General features: G+C 45.3%; 1 protein-coding gene across 3 annotated transcripts in view; it reads right to left on the reverse strand.

Annotated features, from left to right (window-relative positions):
• The window catches only part of SMAD3 (SMAD family member 3), a 78,816-nt gene that overhangs the window by 24,524 nt on the left and 32,455 nt on the right, over positions 1–21,837 (reverse strand). Inside the window, exon 1 of one of the 3 annotated variants that reach the window (XM_067305239.1) lies at positions 3,879–3,918. The exons of the other annotated variants lie outside the window; for them this stretch is intronic. The gene's annotated coding sequence lies outside the window, so the exon portion shown is untranslated. Of the gene's footprint in view, positions 1–3,878; positions 3,919–21,837 lie in introns of those variants that run through there. 3 annotated transcript variants of the gene reach the window in all.

A 21,837-nucleotide genomic window follows, 5' to 3' on the forward strand; every position in this document is an offset into this window, starting at 1 on the left:
CTTAATGACTGAAATGAAACATTTCAGGGGTCTGGTGAAATGAAATATATATATTTTTTAATTTGTCAAAGAAAAGAAAAAAAGAAAACTCAAATTTTGCTCAGAATTATTTTCCTTGGTTCTTTGTGTTGGCAGCCAATCTAGAAAAACCAAACCAAACCAAACCATGCAAGCAATTATTCAAATATTCCTAGCGCTAGTCTTGGAGGCCCTAAGAGACTTTTCCCAAAAGCTGCTCTGGCAGAGCTTGGCAACCTGCACACCTCTTGCAAACACTGTTACAACAAAGAGGACGGCAAAGGCAACCGATACAAGCCATTACTGACAAGCACTTGATTTAGGGGAGCAGGAAAACAGCCCCATGTCAAATAACTGTACATGTAAAGCATATAAGGAATTTCTGCCATCACCAAGGGACCTGTTGGTACAGGTTACAAAAAACATCTAAAAGCTGCAAGCGTATTACAGCCCTGAAATATGCGTGACACCCACAGTTATTATTTATAGTATGCACGTATTTCTTTATATTTTGCCTCTGTTATTTATGGGTCACACATTCTCTACATGCAAAAACAGAGCTCTGGTGCATCCCACACTTCAGACTTTTCTGCAAAGGGGTGAGCAAACAGTTGAGTATCTGGCATGTTTTCAAGGGTGTTCCCATGCCAAGCTCCTTCTTGGGACAATAAAGCAGGAACCAGGCTTGAAAGACTCGCAAGGAGGACACAAGCGCCTGAAGTTGTTCTTCTGCAGTAGGCGGGAGCCTTGGTAGTGACTTTGATGGAGCCGAGACAGGACTTATCTGACTCCTATACTTGTCAGTGTGGACAAACCTAAAAAATATATACCAAAAGTATGAAATAATTTTCATACTGAGGCTTATTTACTAAACTTAACAAAAAGAGGCTAGGCCTGAATATTTAAACAAGGAACAAAACAAGACTGCTTTTCTGTTCCCCTTTCAAACATCTTTGCCCACTTTGAAGGACATACTGCATCTAGGTGAGGGAACAGGAGAAAAGAGACGATTCAGAGAGATTATTCCAAGCATCCATTTATCTTGGTGGGAAACTATGTCTCTTCCTTCATCTCCGTCAAACGCGGCTGCGCATGTAAAGCATCCCCACTCTGCTTTGTGGGATTAAACAGCGAAGGCGGTGAAGAACTCTTCTTTTCGGTGTTGATGCTCAGTGTTGATCGCTCGAGTGGGCGATCCAGACTCTCACTGCCAGAGAGTGTTCTAGGGCACCTTTCACAACCAGCACATACCCCGGGTTTGCAGGATAAGAATGAGAAAATATTGTGATCCACAGACCTGTTTTACTAAGGGAAACATGATGAGCTGTAGTTATCACCGCCTGTGAGTGTGAGAGCATGTAGGCTACGAAGCCACGCAAGACAAGAAAGTAAAAACAAAGCCAGAACACAGCGAGATTGCCGAGCTGATACCAGTTAGCAACGGTTTGAAGCAAAGAACTGAAATCAGCAATGATTCAGAAAAATTAAGTACTGATATGACAAGACAGAAAAACCCTCCGAGAAGCAGCAGAGAGGAGGAAGACAGCAGCTCGGCAGCGTCGAGGACGAGACCTTTGAGGGCAACAGCGAGCCCGACGCTTCCCACCCGGCTGAGGACCCTTGGCCAGCAGCCCGCCTGGGCGCGGGTGGGCACTGGAGAGCACCCTGGTGCCCGCTGGCACGGTCGCCCCGCCACCGCTGTGGGCATTAGCAATAAAGACAATGGCTGCACGCTCATAACCCGCAGGTATGATACGTCTCGGAAGACCCCACATTTGGCAAAAGATGCCCAAGAAGTCAGCCAAAGGCTTGAGGGTTTTGGTGACATGATCAAGAGGTATCCAGGGAAGGGTTACTCCATAGCTAGGGCCAGCTATAATCAGAGATTAAAAAAAAAATACTGACTGAGAAAAGAGAGACCAAGACTCCAAAAATGCCGTCACGTAATTTAATTGCATGAAGCCTAAGGCACAGTCAGGACACCGCCACAGCAGCCATAAGAAACAAAAAATACCTTAGGCTGACCACCTTCAGGACTGATCCATAGGTTTACGTTGCTATAAGCCATTTACTAGAGATGGGAAAGTTTAACACAAGAAATTGCTACTCCAAACTGTCCAGACTATTGCTGCTCAAAGAACAAGGGACAAGAATGACTTTTAATAGCAAAAACAGAGAAGGGGAAAAAAGAATGACAAAACCACTGAAGTAAATATTTTTAACAACCCACTGCGACTGCCTGAAAAAGAGTGAGAAGTAAGCAGGAGAACATTACACTGCATAACAGGAATTTGACTTCTAGGCCTTATTATGGTTGTGTTTTTTAAACCCTGATTTAATTTGTAAGATCCTGAATCAGGAAAGGGAAAAAAAAAAAAAACCTACTTAAGAAAAATAAGCCCTTGCTACTCCTTATTTTTTTCACTGAGCATCTTTGCAGCTATCTTTCTTCCAGACAGTTATTCAACCTCTTCCTTCCCCTCATTCTCTTTCTTTAAAAGTAAAAGAAAAGTTGAAGTCGGTTGAATGCAATAGTACAAATTATGCAGAGGGATAAGCAATAAGATACCAGAGGGATTCTTGTCAGCATCGGAAATCTTAAAATGCACTCGGTCAGAAATTCATTTCCACTACGTTCTCTCTCCTTGCTGTTCACACATACACACCCCTGTTTGCAAAGCCCATCAGTTTTATATCCTGCCTTTAACCTTCCACGAGAGCAAACGCCTCAGCGCTCTTTAAAAACAAACAACGCCCCAAACCCCCCAAACCTAAGTACTCACCTGCACAGTAAACAACAGTATGCGCAAAAAAGGGCAAAGGAAAAGAGAAAAATGATCAGGAAGAGAAAAACTTTTAAGTTATGCATTTCCAAGAGGTTTTTTTATTAAAAAACACGAGCAGAAGCTGTTTTTTAAATCCATGACAAATAACTTGCCAGTGTGCTCTAAAATGCTCTGTTACTAAGAATTATGGCCACAGGCTGTGATTTTCTGTTAAGCACAAAACATGATAAGTAGTTCCTTACTGGCCTTGCATCTGGTCTACACCAGGAAAGTAAGCATTTATTCACGTAGCAAAATCTGGCTTTTGTGTGCAGAAAACTGAAATATCCACAGGGCTTCACTGAAAAGTTGGATAAAATCTCAACTTTCCCTGAATACTGGCCAAATGAACAACACTGAATAAAAAAAAGACCCATGCAGCACATTAGTAATTCAAAAGCTGATCCATTGCCATCCCTTTCCCCTCAATTTGCTGAGCATCACTAAATTTTCCAATTTCTGGTACAGTTTTGACAGTGCTATCATTCTAGAAATAGGAGCGACTGAGTCCAACCGAAGCTTGCAAGGCATGTTATCACAGTCATAGAGGAACCTAATCATTAATATTTCTACTTTAGCACTTAAATATATAGACGATCAAAAGAATTAACAAACACCTCTTTAATCTGCAACACATCTCTATGGAGAGGGTAAGTTTTTACTATACCCAAAGCAATGAAGTTAAACGACTCTCCCAAAGCAAAACAAAAAATTGAGTCAGAGCCAACACTAGGAAAAAGGAGTTCATTACCCCCTTAATGCTATCAAAGACCACAGCTATTTTGTGCTAGCAAGTCTCTCTTTCATCTGCACTGTTTATCCTTCCCACCGTGGCTCTCCTTTGGATTTAGGAGAAACATCTCCTCTGCGCTTGTAGACGGTGGCTAACTTTGGACGTCTCTAACCGTCTCGGCGAGTCGCTAACAGCGGCAGAAGCAGCGCAGCCAAGGCACGAGGAGGAAGCAACGGGCAAAGCGTGGGAACCCGTGCCCAGGCATCGATACCCTTTGGGCGGACCGCTGCACGTGTACTTACAGGTAAGCACAGGATCGCAGCCAGTGGGTGGCACAGCTCCATGCAGCTGCTGGCCATGAAGTCTTGAACAGAGACTGCTACAATCTACAGGCTGCAGCATCGGGCACAGATTTTAAAGGTACAGGGCAAATCCCGTTTCTTCTGATGCTGCATTATTCTTCTCCTCAAGTCTCATGTGTTCGGGGTTTGCAAAGTGGCTGACAATACAGAAATTATCAATATGTCTTGTGTGTGCTTCTTACTGCCTATTTACATCTCAGTCTTTACTACAGTTTTGCAGACTTCCCCTTCCCCCACTGAAAAGCTGCAGAAATACAGCACAGAGAGTTGATGTCAGGATCAGATTATGACAGCATGAGTCATTTATTAAGATTCCAGTAATGCTAAGCTCTTTAGCAGGTGCCTTGAGACCATATTTTTCAGAGTCTAATTTCAGATTCAGACATAAGTACATTTTATTGGTTTACCATAAACTGTCTGTCCATTGTTGCTTCTTTAAAGTCTCCTTCTACTTGCCCTGCACTCTGCAGCGCTCTGCTCCGAGCCGTGCCCACTCCGACTCCATGCTGGCCTCCACCTAACAGCTTATTTTCATCTAGATTTCTTTAAAGCTATGGACGGATCTTGTTTTGCTGTGTAATATCATGCTATAACTACTTCTTCCTCTGTACTTTTCACTAATCTCTCTGTTGTGCACTCCATCTGCTTATGCCACAGCTATTGGATATTGCGGACCGGCTATCAAATGCAGCTCCTTTTATTCTGTTTTTAGCCGTTTTCTTATTATATGCCCCTACATCTCTCTTCCACCTCCTCCTTTTTTTGCTAGCCCGTAGCACAGATGGCCCAACTGTGCCTTTCCTTCACTCCTCCTTACCCCCAGGAATGCCATAATACATCTTAATGGTTAATTAAGGCTTAACTTATCATGAACTCAGTTCTGAACTCCCTAATATACATCCCGATATTTCTGCCGTCTTCACTTGTCCAGTTGCACTTGGACGTGCAGAGCGGATGGCAGTTCTCAAAAAAGACGCATACTTCTACTACTGCATTTTAAAAGGAAGGAAATGAATTCCCAAGAAACACACAGAACTGAAGACACACCATTTCTAATAACTGCAGCAGAAATCACACAGTTAAAACAGGACCGTGTGCTGCTGATGGTACCCCTCCACCTTCCCATCTGGGGAAACCCACTGCTGTCAGCAAAGCAAGCTAACAAAAAAACCTATCCATCCTGGCTATTATTCCAAGAGGTAAATAGAGCAAGCTTCATTTTGGTAAGAATGTGGTAATTTACTACTAATAATTTGTCATGAGTAGAAATTGAAGAATAAGGGATGGAAGTGGAATCAGAGGCAAAAAATGTTTCTGAAGGTATCACTTCCAAGCCTTTTTCCATCTTTTGTGGAGCAAATGTGACTTCCAGCATGGCTTTTATAACCCCTCTAAACTTTAAATCCATTTTTTCTAAGCAGCACTGGTCCTTTTATTTATTTCAGCTCAGTTTATTTGCCCAAATCTGTGTCAGACTCATCTAAATTTATTTGCGCTGGAGTCTTAAGGGGCCTGGGGGAGGAAGAAACAGACACAGTAAGAAGCTCAGCCTCTCCAAAGGAGCGTGCCTTTTTGGAAAGCCATTTATCATACGAGCTCGTCATTACTTCCCAGAATCCTGCGTCTAACTGCAATCACGAAATCCAGAAAGCAGCACACTCATCCAAGCCGAACTAGCAGCTTCCTCTCTTGGAGGAGATTCCAGGCATACTGATGGGTCTATGTATTTGTATGTGAAGAGGAGTTTCATAAGGAGAAAATGGATGGATGGAAATGCCAAAGAGATTCAGAGTATCTTCCACAATACACAGCGCATTCAAAACAGAAGTATTTCAAGAAAGACTGAATAACTGGGGCACATGGTTCTCCTATCAATCAGTCAAAAAAAAAAAATGCTGTAGAAGTCAGTTACTCTGTTAGCTTTCACGATGCTTATACTGATTTACATTTAATACCTAGCCTCAAAAATGCATCTTCTTGATACTCTAAGGAAAAAATCTTCATAGTTTCACTGAAATCAGGAGAGCTTTGAAAATTAACACCAGCTGTGGATATAGCCCAAAGAAAACCAGAGCAAGAGAACCAAGGAATGAATATGCTTCCTAAATGCTGAGGGAGGACAGAAACCAAGGCATTGCACAGAGTTTAGATGGAAGTCTCACGGCAAGAATTTTTACCCCAAATATATTGGCTGCTAACACCAGCAAGAATGATTATCATCATCAGTGTTGAAAAATGACAGTTTTAAGACTTTGGACTCTCCCTCACAACATATACAATTGCCAGTGCCTTCAACAGAAACTTCATATAAATTCCAAGAGTCGGAACTGACTTCTCACATAAATGTTTGTGCATTCTATCAAGTTGGGATATGGCCAACACTTCTTATGGAAACATTTCTGGTGGTCCTGAGCAAAGAACGTGTTTACTTTATAGCAGATATAACTAAAAATATGCTGTGCTGCAGCCTCCAATTATCTTGTTTGGAATAGTTTGAGGCTACTTGAGGTTCATTGCTGTTATTTTCTTTATTATATAGTGAAAACGTTGCTGCTTTTCCTGTAATTTGAAAAGCAGCTATTTCAAGGTTTGACATCTGTGTGTACCTCCCCCGCCTGGATAACAAGATCGAGGGTGAAATTTTCCAGAATGCCCATCTCCCATTTGCAAAAGCAGCTCAGGTTCTTAAGACATAGATGGATGATTTCTTTTAAGGTCTTCCATTAATTTCACTTGCTCTACGTTATACTGCTGCTTCAACAGCAACTGCAGTATGTAATTATTTGCACAACCAGCACTCATTAACAGCACACCACAAATAAGGGGACTCGGTCCCACGAACGTCCATACTTCCACTGAGCCCCTCCGAATCCCTCCCCAGCGACGTCCTTTGGGATCTGCCCAAACGCAGAGTTACACGTGTGCTCAGAGAGCTCCCGGTGAGGACCTGCCCTTTATTAAAGCTGAACAACTTTAAACAAAATGCAGCTTGCTTACAAAAGCTTTAGCCTGGGTTACTTAGTCTTCAGTGTCTCCCATTCTCCCCGTTCTCCCAAATAATTAAGCACCTCTCTTTTCCAACCGAGCTTTCCCAGCCTCCGACCCACTCTGGCATCCCGCAAGTTGTTAATGAATCAGTTTGCTATGAATCATTTCCCATGTGTAGACTGCATGTTTCATCACAGGGTAGGTTCTCACAGACTTTCCTCTCCGGTCTCATAAAGCCGATGACAAAGAGCTGCCTCCGCTACGAAAACAAGCCGCGCAGTTTCCACCAGGCGCGAACGAAGGTGCGCGCAGCGCGAGCGCGAGGCTGGGCAGCGAGGTGAAAAGGGTAGTGGAAGAGGGCTGTGTTAATTTTACAACTCTGACTTCCTTAATTATGAGTCACCGGCAAGGCAGGAGAAATCCAGCTTAAAATGTAAACCTAGAAAAGTGTGATGTCTTAGGGGAACGCTGCAGATTTAAGATGGAACGCCTCATTAAAAGCCCACAGAAGTTAATATTTTACGGTTTCTTATGTCTGTAATTACTAGTGAAATCGGAGATGCAGCCTCTGCAAGAGTTCCTGCGTGTTTGGGGGGGGAACGACTTTGTAAACTTCTCCCTCTCATAATCAGGTTTTACAGCACGTCTGAGGAGGGTGGGGGAAGAGAGGAGGGGGTGTTAGGGACTCCCGGGTTGCTAGTTTTACTTCGAGGGCCTCTGTTTCTGTACGAGCGGAGAGGGTTATTTGTACCAGATCAGGGGAGAACGCTTCAGCTGAAACACTTTTTTCCACCAAAAACTCTTAACAGCAAAAAAAAGGAAGCTGTGTATGTAGCCTACCTGAAAGCTTCCTTTCTTCTAGTAAATCTGCAGATCAGCTAAAAGGGGTTTTTCGTGCTCCCTGCAGCCTAACAGCACAGCAGACCTGACACTCACATGCAGCAAGGGCAAGTGGCTCCTGCAGCCATCCACTCCGGCCAGGATAATTACCCTGCTCATGGAAGCCCAATTCTGCTTTCCTAAATTACAGATTACATCAAAAATACTTACTTTTTCCCCTCAAAAATACTTTGAGGGGGGAAAAAAAAAAAGGAGAGAGAAAAAAGCTCAGTATTTTCCCCCTGCTGCAAAGCATAAGGAATTCCCTTGCACAACAAAATCAGATCTTTGCATATCATTCCTTTCTCTAGTCCGGGATGAAGCATTTTCTTGATGGGATATTGAGATCTGCAGCACTCCCTGTTTGATGAAAAGCAGCACACAGATGTCTTCCTTCTGTCCTTCACCGTCCCCTGCCCTAAACTGCACCAGCTCTGCCCTGGTGCTACGGCTGGGTGCAGGGATGCACGATTTCAATGCCTAACTCTGACTAATGCAGGATGTGTGGGAGAGCAGCGCAGGGGCATGAATAACAGCTCTATAAAACACATATCAGTATCACGCTAGAGTCATTCTTATCATCCAAACAGGATCTCAAGCATGTGCGTGCACAGCACCTTTCCTGTCAAGGCTTTATCGTTGCTATTGCTTGCATGGAAATCCAGCTGGTATCACATGAAAAGGAGCAGGAAAAAGCAAGTAGCCAGAAAAGCTCAAATCAACATAAACAAACATCTTATTTTCATGTAAATGTCAGTAGTAATAAAAACTTGAGGTAAGAAGCGATTAAAGAACAGCCCAGAAAAAAAACAACACCAAAACAAGTTACCCTTCAACCACCACAGGAGACAGAACTGTTCCTAAATAAGATGTTTTTCAAAAGTTTTCCATGAGGCGTCCATAAAGATCAGCTGAAAATGTCAACTGCATCAAAAGTCACATTTAAGTAACAGAGAGACATTTTCAGTAGCTTTCCTGTCGTCATCTGCCCCTTCCCTCTCTCCAAACTAAAAAGAATATGAAATAACCAAAGTCCTGGGAACCTCACTGGGCAAATGCTGAAACCCGAATCCTAACCCAGATCTAGAGCTTGCCAAGGAGAGGAAGAACAAGGAAGGAAGCAGACTTGCAGGTAAATATTAGTTTGTACTTGAAAAAGCCAAAGCACATTTTAAAGCCACTTTCGATTTCCGTGCCAACTTCGTGTTGCCCTCGGCGCAACGCCGGGAGGGCAGGGCGACGCGGGGGAACGAGCGCCGCTGCCCGGGCGGCCGGGCCGGAGCGACAGCAACGCTGCCAGCTGCATCAGCAAACTGTAAAAACAATCAGCCCGACTCCAGAAACGAGAGGTTTTTCTTCTTCGTTTTCTCTCCGGCCCCTCTTGCCGGGTGCCATTAACGCCGGCCACACGGCAACCCAGCCGCATCGCTGCCCGTAGTCGTGGCAGACCCACCGCAGGGGCGAGCAAAGCTCTTTTGGAGCACAACTCTCCTCTTTGTTCCCATACCGTAACCACAGAGACCTCTCTTCTCCAGGTCTCACGTCACCTTGCTTTCTGGCAGCCTTCAGGGGTATTGGCCGGAGTGTTAATGCTAGATAAAGACTTGAAGCTCTTTTACACACAGGAAAAAGCCCTTGTGGTCTACGGCAGTAGACCACTTTCCCTCTGCTGTGACCTGAAAGGGGAATCCACAGAAGACAAAACAACTTTCAGTTCTTCAAATCCTAAAGTGTTTTCAGAACTATACAGGCGTACGAATAGATCGGTCCATCTTTGTGATGCGGTCAAGAGAGAAACACTAAAATGCTGCTTAACGGCTCACATCAAGACTACGGAGCCCTTTCATGTTCAAGGCGAAGACCCCCACCACTCGCTCCAAATCAAAGCTTGAGGGAAACGTGAGAGGCAAACCATAATAATTACTCAAGACCAAATGCAGACAGGAGACCCAGGAACACCACCCAGCTTCTCTAAAACAACATGATGAGACATATAAAGGTAACAGTCAATTATGGCCTTCTTTTTATGTCTCTCCTTCGGCAGCATAATGCACTTGCTAGGTCTCTGGTTCAGAGTGACTCAGAGAACTGAGTGCCTTCTAGTGAATCATCCACACATTTTTAAGCACCCTCCAGGCTTTGTTGGATGGGAGATGTCTCACTACCTACACCTTCCCTAAATACTTACTGGGCCGTCCAAGACATAAGTGAGAGTGTGAGAGAGCACGTGTGCAACAGAGTGGGCAATGCCCTCCGAACACCTGAGAGGTACAAAGAGGAACACAAGCGACACAGATCTACCACCTGCCCACTCCCGCGCCAAGTGAATATGGACCTCAGCTGTACAGAGATAGGGGAACAATGGGGCAAGTCACAAATATTTGATTTCACAAGTCAAGACAGTTTTCTTTCCCCTCCCCTCGTGACTAAGCCTTTGGTCCGCACACCCACTCCATCCTCAAAAAACAACTCCATGAAACAAACTTGATTGCTCTAAAATACACACGGGCAATGACCAATCGCACCTCCTCCTCCCAGCACGAAGTCTATTTACTAAGAGTCTGCAGCAACTGTCTGCTCTGTATGTAACAGGCTCCAACTCCCTCTCTCAATGAGACATTAAACACTATCAAGTCCAACTCCTCTCCATTTGTCTTATCCCATTCCCAAACCTCGGACAACATTGTTCGCCCAGATAAACTTTCTGAAATTGCTCTTAGCGGTTTCCAGGGAAATGGTGCTCCAGTGGGCCAGGGGACCAGAGGCAACCCAAAAGCAGCGTTCAGAAGAAGGGCAGGACATGAGAGCAGTGGGCTTTGCTGCTCATGGAGAAGCCTGGCAGCGCTCCAGGCCTCACTGCATCCTGCCATCCCACCAAGCTCATTAGCTTTGGCCGTGTGCCGTGCCTTACCTTGAATGCACCACTGCTGCGCTGCTGAGCACGGCTGCTCTAGGCAAGGACACTGCCTGCAACTGGAGGCAGAAGACCCAGACCTCATCCCCAACCTGCCATGGACCTGCAGCATACCAGCAACACGCAGAGTCCTCTGACCCTCTCTGCACTGCCATTACCCCATGGCTGAAACAGCAAGAATCCCTCTTCAACTCTGTAACAGGCTTTGGGATTGTCAGACAAAAAAATAAAAGCATTCCTGCTGAAAGCTACCTAAGACTGCTAACCAGATCAGACCAAGCAAAACCTCTGCACCTGTTGAGCTCTTGAGGGCTCTATTGCAAAACTTTGCTATACGAGGAATCTATGGTGAGGACAGGTTTTTAAAAGATAAAGAATTCCTCTCTATCAGGAAGACTGCATATCTGCCTGTTTGGATTTAAATCTCACTGTCATAAAAACTATTATAACCCCAGCATAGAAAAGATCACAATGTTTGAGCTGGTTACAGGTTGGGCTGGGAGATGTTAAACTTTCCTCTAGTAAACTATCCACCTCCTGCAACCGCTATTCCACACCACCACCAGGAGCCTCCCAAATCATTTGCTCTCTACTCAGTTCACTACTTGTGCCTTGGTACATTTTCCTGCACAATATTTAAGATAAAAACAAAGATCTACCCCTGCTTTCTTTTTCTATCAGCTAAAACAACTTGCCTACCCCTATGTCATCCCATCTAATCTCTTCCTTCTCTCTGACACATCAGATTAATATCTTGTTCCTCCAACCCATCAAAAAACACAGCTGCTAAAATTATCATTCTGACCCATCAATCACACTCTTCTCTTAATTTATCTGGTATTTTCTGTGAGGTATTAAGTTCGAGCATCCCAGAGCCTTGTCCTCAGGACACTCCAGCACTCTTCCTATCCCACATCTGAGAGCTCATCCTAAATGCAACTCCTACCCCACCCCAGATCCCTCACCTGGCCAGACACCCACTGCACGCTCCCATGCTGTTCCTCCTTCACTGCCCACCCCAGCCCCTGCTCCTGCTTTCAGCATCACACTGGAATATGGAAAAACCTTCCAACCCTAATCAACTGGATGACCCTTCACTGTCTCATTTCTTTGGAAATGCCAGTTAAAGCGCATGCGCCATACACTATCAGCAGGATGCAAGCAGAGAAAAAGGTTTACAGGGAGGAGGTGTACAAAAATATGAAAGTAATTAATATAGTCAGTGGTTACAGTTTTCTCTGGATATTCCCATGAGTACTGTCTTGCATCTTTTAGCCTGCCAGCTATTCAGTACAGGGACAGTCTGTATTTTTTCCCCTTTCTAAAGCAATAAGCACATTCTTGGCAGCTAAATTATTAATAAGGAACAAATGGTAATTGATTTATAGATGAGCCTGAAAGAGAGGATTTGTCTTCTTTCAGTCATCTAAGTCATCATGCCCACACTGCTTTGTGCTGGTTCTGTCCCTGCCAAAATCTCAGTCTCCCACCCAGACCAGTAATGCAGTATATCCAGCTCCCAATTATCTGTGTTTACACGACCTCTTTACCTCTGTTGTATCTGACCACCGACCAGATATTGCAAAAGAGAAACAAAGTGTTTATTGTTCTTTCTGTCTCTCTTTCTTCTCAGCCGGCAAGAAAAAGCTTAACTGGATTAGCTTTTAGGATTTTATTTTTATCCATTGTGTGCCTGTGAAAAAAAAATACTCAAGGAAAAGATGAGTTTTGCATTGAGGCTCTGAATCTGCTGAGCTTAGAGAATTAGCTCTCTCGCTGCTGGTGGAAAGTTCCACAATTCAGGCCCAGCTCTTCAAATGAGAAGTGATCAGTCCTCCTCCTCCGAGCACTGCTTGCTCAGATTTCAGTTCCAGTGCTTGCAACAGCAGCCTTGGTTCCTGCCTCGCTGCAGGAACGGAGGATTGCTGGGTAGGTCCTTCCCCAGGTAGGAACATGGGCTGGTTTGCAGGACGAGTTTGGGGCGCAGCCCCCGAGAGCGGCCACTCCAGATTCCTGTGTTTATTATAATCAGCGGCACCATGCGCACATTGCTTTCACAACGCTTGCCGCAAGTTGTTTGGCACACAGAACCGATCGGCAGGCGGCTTGCCACAAGCTCAACCTTTTTAAGGCGGGACCCATGGTTTTATTGAAAGCAAGACAAAGTCTGCTTCTATAAACATCATGGATATGACACGTAAAATGCGGCGGTACTGCTTAACTGCTGGCTGAACTCCAAACAACGGGAACACGTACAGGAGGCAAAAACAGACCTTCAAAGGCTTGGAGTCAAATACGCTGTCACTGAATATTTTGTCATGGAAGCAAGAGCCTAAAAACGTAACGCGAGCAGATAACGCACTGAGACAGGCCGGCGCACATCCTGTCTTTACTCTGTAAACACCCCGGCGCGTATTGGCACTATTGTACAAATCAGGCCACCCGTACAAAAAGCAGCCCGGTAGCTTGCAGTAAAACGCGGCCTCCATCCCTGAGCTGCTGAGCTCCTTGTCCCAGCCATCCCGCTCCGCACCGGAGGAGCGAGGGGCTTCCTGGGAGCACGGGGCCGTTCCGCCACGCCGCCTGGGGAGGAGGCGTGCGAGGAGGAAACTCTGTTACCAGGCATTTTTTGGATAAAGCCAGTACCTGTAGGGCACCGCTTGCTGCCCGCAGCGGGATACCCGGCCTCGAGAAGTGCCCGGTCATTGCAGCGTGGCTCCTTGAAGTCAGTAGCGGCAATTTTAAGTCTCCTAGAAAGCTTCCCTCTCTTCCCTGCAAGTGAAGGGCGGCTGCGCTCTCCTTCCTCTCTGCAGCATGTCCTACTCGCTAATCAAGGAAAAGACACAAGTGCTCCAGGTAGTTAGAGAAAGTTACATTCTGTATTTCTTGTTCCCATTTGCAGAATTTGGGCCTGAAGAGGAAAATATTTTATTTTGCATAAGTGAGAGAATGGTAACAGCCGTACCAGGCTGAAAGGAAGTACAGCACTGGGGGCAGAGCCTTGCACCAGAGGAAAGAAAGGTTCATTGCTTGTTCTAGATCGTGTAACTTGCCTACATCTGGGTGAATTAGGCCCAAGTTCTTCAAAACCTTCAGACTCCTTTTAGGCATTTTATTCTTACCATAATCACCCCTTTTGGCCTTTACACTCATCTCTGAAACGCATGATAGGTCCCTCTCGCAGGAGCATGCACGGGAACTGGAAACACCTTGCAGAAGTTAGATCCCGCAAGGATGGAAGCCAAACGGTACAGGAATTCAATGCAGCCATGTATAACAGTCCCTGAAACAAAAAGTCAAACCAGTCCCTGGGTGTAACACCACACGCGATCGTGCAGACAGTCTCGTCTTTCATCAGCACCTACGACGTGCCCAGAGCTACGCAGAGCGAAATTCCACAGGGTAAAGGATATTCGGAACACCAAACAGGAGCAGGTTTCCGAACCCTGCAAGGGTAGTTAGCTCTCAGGAAGGGGACGCGCCGAAGCGGTATGCCCTCATTTGCACATGCAACGCATTCGGTGAATTCACGGCAGACATCGAGATCGCCGACTTTTGAGGCTACTGATTGTTTTATGGTAGCACCACTAAACCCCAATCAAGTTTATCGAGGCTAATACACAACCAGTGTAAGAGAGAAAGCCCCTGACCCAAGGAGAACGCGATTTCCATTTCCAACAGGACGCAGCAGGGAAATAAGACGGACAGACAGGAGGGAGCAGGTTTCCCAGGAGCTGATACCGTATGCCCGAAGCGCCAAGTGGCTTGATGGGGAGAAGAAATGAATGACATCACCACCACATCCTTCTTCCAGCAATTAACCCGATTTTGCTTTCAAAACATACATGATAAAATCCAGGTAGGCAAATCTAGGAAATGTTTTGTTTCTTTTTACAGGCGGGAGAAGAAAAAAAGAGAAGAAGACATGCACAAAGCTAAAATCATACACGTTGTTCAAAAGCAGAGAGTAGTAACAGGAAGAGGGGGCTGTGGGGAAGTATGTACATCAGCAGAGCAAAGAGCACCATCCCTTTTCACTTTCCTCTGCAGATCACCCTTAATAAATTCTCATGTCTCTCTTCGGGATTTTTTTTTTGTTTTTTTAAATCTTTCTTTTACTATTGTTGCTATTTTTAGGGAACACAAGATTTGTCTCCAGTTTTGAAGCTTCAACAGAACCACACACTCCCACATACAAGAAATTCACTATATGATACTTTAAAAAAATAAAAAAAATAAAAAATTGTTCCATTCCTAAAAGCTCTGGCTGCTCAGACACCTACTACTTAGTAGCTTTGGTACAACACGAAAGCAGCACAGGCTGCTGCAGCAGGCACTAAGGCCACGGAGCATTCCTGGATGCACACGACAGAGAAGACAAAAACGTAACTTATACACGACTTGCCCCCAGAAGCCACCGATGGCTACGCGGTATGCCTGCATACCACACCAGCGCCCATTTGCTTATACAAACCTCGGCACGTTTGCCGTGTGGGAGGAGCGGCAGGGCTGCATGCGGCTCTGCGGGCAGGACCAGGACCAGCACCTGAGCTCGCAGCAGCGCTGCAAACACACAGTGCCTTTATGCACGGGTAAGTGTTGAGCTGTAAAGCATTTATTTCTCAGCAGACAGCAATACTATGGAAATGGTGCGTAAAGGCTGTCCTGGACTTTCCTGAGTCAAATCAAAATAATAATAATAAAAAAAGGAGGGAGCTGGAGAAAGGCCAAAGTGCATACCAGCAGTAGGGAAGTCCTTACGTGACCACAGCCGTGGCTGGTGCTACGATCCTGACTCATAAGCTAAGGTGCATCCGGTGGCCGCGTCAGGTGTGGGACGGGCAGAAGCGCTCCCTCCTAACGGCTTCTTAATTGTTTTCTGCCGACCGTGACACACTCTCCGGAGGGCTGTGAAGCCCCAAGCCTGGAGGGCAGGGCACCGTTCGTCACCGCCGGGCGCAGAGCGCACCAGCCACCTGCATCCTGTCTGCAGCGCTGCCGTCCTCACCTGCTCGTGTGTTTAGAAAGCTGTAAGCGAACGATTTATCATTACCTAAGCTGGCACTCCAGAAGTGCCCCATCAATGTTACATTTAACTGTTTACTAGACTTTGTTCATCAACTCCGTTAATTAAGTCTGTTCTTAAATCTAAGCACACACTTAAAGCGCGCCACAGAAGGGAGATGGATGGATCAAGCATTTAAACGCTTTGCTCAGTTTGGATGCAAGAGACTTTAAAACACTGCTGTACTCTCAGACAATGAAGTATTCAAAAAAAATGCAGGAGGCCTTCAACATATTCTTCTGTGAGCACCCATTATTTCAACCCCAACAGGCAACACTGTCTAATATACCTGAAGGCAACAGCCACGCACGTGGGTTTCAAGACAGTATTCACCCCCACTCTACGCTAAACTCCTAGCTGAATAAAAGCCAACATATTTAATATTCTGCTTCCTGCTGTAAAGATTTGACAATCGCAGTCCTGGTTCGTGAGATGACGAAAATCACCCTGGAATATCACGTGTCACTTCCTTCTCTCTGCATGCAAACCTGGGATAAGCAACCGGGGGCCGGAACAGCTCGTCTTTTACCTAACGCAGCTGTCACGCACAATAAATTAAGAAGGTGGGCCTTTGCTCAAAGCAACTTCTCATTTAAAGCTCTATATCAATCGAATCCCTTCAGAACAAATTCATTTGACTATATTTAATTTTACTTTGTGACTGATAATAGCACAAGTGTATTGCATCATCTTCACGAGAACAGTAATGCCTTTTAAGTTTCTTTTTAGTAGCTGCCTCAGACATGCCTTAGATAATTTTATTGGCCAACTGAGGACTAATGCAAGACACATTCTATGAATAAATGCATTTCCAGAGACTCAGTCTCTGAAGGTGATTTTGCAAATGGCCAATGAGAAGTGCTTGCTTTGAAGTGTTCTTGGAATCAGTTACATTTGCTTAAACCACTGATGAAATTCTACCAAAAAAGGTTTAGAGAAATGTTACTTCAGGCTTGGTTTATCTTCCCTATAAATACAAACTACTGCATTAAAAACAGAACTTTCTCCTATGAAGTATGCACTTTCACAGCTTCTGAGTATTTAACTGAGGTGCTTAAAGTCAACATTTCATTTTCTTTCTTGGAACAGTTGAGGAAAAGAAAAGAAAAAACAAAAAGCCAAGCTTCACTGAACGGAGAAGGTAACTTCAAAAGCCTCTCCCCCAGAACTAAGTGATGAAGTGACACCAGCGTGTGTGAAAGGCCAGTTCTGTTACTCACTCTGCCGCAGGGTTAACGTTGCTCCAGTCTGCTGTGCTCTGCACAGGGTTTCTTAGCCAGCAGGTCTCCCGCGTTTCCTTTGCCCAGAAGGCTCACTCTCCCGTCAGTGCCTCGTCACACTTGGGGCCAAATCCTACAACCTTACGTCGGCCAGAGGACCCTTCGGCTTTGTACTGCTCCACACCACGTGCAGCCACCACGCGAAGCAGACGAAATGCTCAGCCCAATCCTGTGCTTCTGCACAGCTCAACCAGACGAGGACGCAGAGCAAGTGCAGGAAGCTAGTTAATGCCTCCTTCACCGGGGATATCCCAGCGAGGATCAGCCAACCCTACAGCAACTCCCTCCCAGTGGCGTAAGGGAGGCACCTGGGCACATGGAGCTGGAAGTCTCTGGTCCCCAGGCCAGGACAGCTCTGGAAGCATTTTGGCAGCCAGCCCCAGCCCACACGGGGCTGCAGCACCGGCCCCAGGACCACGACTCCTCGGTGCCTGGGGCAGCCAGTGCAATAGTAGCTGCGCAGCTTTGCTGTTGGATGAGCACGGATTTCTGCTTTGATGGTGTAAATCATTACAAAAAGTCTACGGTAAGAGAAAATGAGGCTTGCTGTGCTCTATAGGAGTTGTTGGGTGCTCAACAAACCCCTAGACCAGGCCGCTTGTTCTCATGCCTCAACAGACTTAATCTGATTGTACACCTATTTAAGCAGTCCTGGCCCAAGCTTCCCACACTCATCTGTGCTCAGATTTCAGCTTGAATAAAGAAATCCCAAAGTGTACTCAGCCCAAAATTCAACATAGCAGACTGCAGGAAATACACAAGGTTATTTCTATTATATCGTTCTAAAAATGACCTGCCCGATATTTTGGGGAGAGTGTAGAGGAATGGAGGCTGCTGCACAAAAGCATCTATTAAACTTCTTCCTTTAAGATTATCTTGTTCTACTTTGTATTTGTCATTACGTTAAAGCACTTTGACTTACATTTTACACAATGTTTACAAGATGTGTGGACAAATTCAGCAACATACGTTTTTTCAGCTTCATTACTGGTTCCCCCCCCCCCCCCCCCCAAAAAAAAAAGAGTTACTCTATACATAGGGCTTCTTTCACAGTAAAAACGCCAGGACTTTCCATGCGCATTACCGCTTAAGAACAACATTCCTGGCAGGTCTTAATGTATCTGGAGTGACCGCATTAACCTCCCAGCATTGCTTCAAGTCCCGTCTGAGAAGGACATGTAACTGAGAAGAACACCAAGGGAAGCCATTAAAGAAAACGGGCTGAAGGAGCTCACAGAGAGGGCAAATCAAAAGCACCTTACTTTAAGTCAGCAGACATTGCAAAGAAAGCACACAGTGGTCCTGCCAGCTTGCTCCCGGTGGAACGTTTTGTTTTACAACAAGGCTGTTTTCTCCTCAGGATCAGAGCGAGCAGTTCGGGAATCCTCCAGGCACCCTTCCTGAAAAGTGGCAGCACTGCACAAGCAGCCTTCGAGAGGGAGGGCAGATCTGAAACATCTCCTGAAGGAAATGGCGCCTGGGCCCCGTCCAGGCGGCATTGCAGGACTGGTGCAAGAGCGCTGCTGGTACCCACCTTTGATGGCATTATTCCCCGGGGCACATGCCTTTGCTTCTCTCATTTTGTGTGATTTTCCTAACTCTATGCTTTTATAGGCGAGTTTTGCAGTAAGTTTGAGGGAAATGACATCACCAGTCCTCAGTTCAATCAGCTTAACACAGAAAGCTGCCTTCAAAGAAGCTTTTAAAAAGCATACATTTTCAGTGGTTCTTTAGTATTTTAAAAACACTAGCGCGTCCAAGCTTATAAAGTCATATAAAGAACTTCCAGTTCAAACATCTGAGCACTGATACATATTCATCCTCTGCTAATTAACCACAGGCTGATTTCTTACAGCATTATTATTATTATTTTTTTTAAAAAGACATGGCTCTCCAAAATCTACCTTCCCGAACACAGCAATAACAAGGCTTCATAAAACCTAAACTCATAGCTATGTTCATTGCTGCATTGAAAAAAAATTCCCATTAAATCACTGTTTTGGCTTCTGTCAAGAGCACGAAAGGTAATGGGCTCTGATCATCTCAAAATTTCCACTTACAAAGGCGGAAATATTTCTCAAGAAGCTGATAACAACTATTTTTTTCCTCTCGCTAGATTCATTAGGCCGAGATTGCTGTGATACAGCAGAGGCAGAATTAAAACTCAAAACATCCTGGTGGCCAGCCACAGATTCCTGTTTTTCCATATGGAGCAGCAATGGGCTGGAGCAGCGTATGCCGAAGAGCGTGCAGGAGCTGTGGCCCCAGTACCGGGCCCGGCGGGTGCTGGGGCGGGAGGGAGGGAGGCCACCGCCGCCCTGTGCTGCCGGCAGCAGCAGCGCAAGAGCAACGTGGCAGCGCGTCATAGTTTGTCCCCAGAAAAAGAAACTAAGCTCCAAGGGAGTAGGCAGTTCCCTGAATTGAACCCATCGAGCCCTCTAATATAAAATTTAGAAGCGGAAAAAGGCAAAAAGAAACAGAGACAGGAAGGCGAGAAGCACAATGGGCTGTTCCCAAGGAGGCGATAATGCAATTGTGCCAGCACAAAAGGACGGAGGGAGAACGAAGGCCATCTATCAATGCTGGGAAAGCGGGCTCTACAGAAGGCGCGACTGGCAACGAATGAGTTATACCGACGAGCAGACCGGCGGCACCTTGCACAGCAAGCTCGCAGCAAGGAAGGCTGGCCGGCTTGCACACTTCTTGCTGCGCACCGGGAAGGAGGTCACCTACCTTGCTACTGGCGCATGCGCGCGCGCACACAGGCTCTGCAGGAAACGTGTTTCGTCTTTGAACTGCTGCTTGGCACACTCACCTGTGTTATTTACAGCTAGAACCTCAATTTTGGGGGGGAATAATTAGTGCACTTTTAAAGCCAGTAATAAACAACTGGCACTTAAGTCATAGCGAGCGCTGACTGTGAGCTTTACATAGGTGCTGTAAGAACGTGGTGGATGGGGACTCCAGAAAACCACGGTTACAGAGCAGGGCCTTCCGGGCAGAGCGACTCAAAGGGGCAAATCAGCCTCCAGTCTGGCTGTGCAATTTCAGGAGATACCCTAACACTTCATGCTGCTCATTCGCGCATTGCACAGACACCTTCCCCCACCCAGGACCCTCCCCAACAGAGCTCCCCTAATGAAAAGCTGGTCTGTTCAGGCACAGACCATGTGTTATGGTGTGAACAACTGTAGCACAAATCCAAAAGCACTAACGGGTACACTATAGAGAATCTATGCCGGCATTATACACGAGCTCTTCCTTCTTTACTTTCAATAAGCAATTTAGAAACCTAGAATGTGTCACTATGCCTGAGGTTAATTGTGCAACTGTGAGAAAATTTTTACTCACAAAAAGAGAAGCAGAATTAAAACTCGCAGGCTCAATTCTGATTTTATTTCCCTGTCTCCACAAAGAGCTGCATTAACATGAGAGAGACTAACTGGAGGAAGTACAGTAATCAGTGCTAGCCATGCGTTAGGCCAAGGGAGAGCTGCTGTGGCACCGAGCACCTGTGCAAGAGCCCGTCTGCAATCGCAGGGGCTACCGGGCTCCACTCGACTGCTGTCTAACTGCAGGTTCTGTGCAATACTTGTCTTTTTTTCAGGTCAATGTTTAATATTCTCTCAAGGGAAGATCTGCTGCATGCTATGTAGAGAGATAACACACTTTAAAAATAGCCGTTGTTGGGTTTTGTTTGTTCAATTTACATTGTGAAGTGCTTTTTGATAGCATTTCATTGTAGACTATAAGGCTGAAACAAGATGAGTGAGTATGTGGGGTGACCGACAGAGAGTGATTTTACCATTAGCTGAACTGGTACTAACAGGTGGCACGATACCAAAATACCAAAGTGTATGTTCTTTGCTGATGAAAAATGCACGCTTCCCAATGATGATCCCCAAAGAGCACAAAGTAAAAGCAACTTACATTGCCAAAAAAAATAAGCCTTGCTAAAAATGGATGCTTTGACCTTGTCAAACTTGTGGGCAGCATGTACTCACCATTCCTTGTGGGAACTGCATTCCTGAAGAAAAAGCTCTCCTTCGTGTGGGATGTTACTGGTTAAAACAATGTATGAAGACATCTTTTATTCTCCCTTGTTCTTTCCACCAACAATTCTTACCCATGCTTTGTTTCTGTTTCTGCAATCAAATCCTTTTGCTCTTAACAATGATCTATTACCAACACATAGGCTTTGTTATATATATGCTGGTAGGCAAGCACAAAAACATATTTCAAGTTGGCAGTAATCCCATACAATTCAGTGACTTTCTTTTCCCCAGCAAGGTATTTCTCAAACTTATTTCTGCTGACAAAGCACACGCGCGCACATGCACACGTTGCAGCTTTGCGTGTGGTAGAACATCTCATCGTTGTACAGCGCTGTTTTGCTCTGGTCTGGTTTTGCACAGGTCTAACTCCTGGAGGAAACCTCTCAGAACAGGAAACCTCAACTTCTTAGTCTTTTGTTTTTGCCAAGCTAGGCCTGAAATCCTTCTTTGGCACAAAGTGAATTAAAAAGCGTGATTTTTGTAATCACATTTTCAGCAAAAGCCTTACTGGTGATGCAGTTGTATCAGTAAGAGACTGCTTTTTTACCATTATAAGTTATTTAATGCTTATAACTGATACAAAATTCTACTTGCATTCTGTCCAGCTCTCCTGAAGAATATTACTCCTAAGGCATGCTACTCAACAGTAAAACTCAGCTTATTTTGTGAATCGTGTGATTTTTAACCTCCTTGATTAAATTCTTAACGCTGGCTGGAT

This window comes from Apteryx mantelli, chromosome 15 (genome assembly GCF_036417845.1).
Source record: "Apteryx mantelli isolate bAptMan1 chromosome 15, bAptMan1.hap1, whole genome shotgun sequence".
Lineage (NCBI taxonomy): Eukaryota > Metazoa > Chordata > Aves > Apterygiformes > Apterygidae > Apteryx > Apteryx mantelli.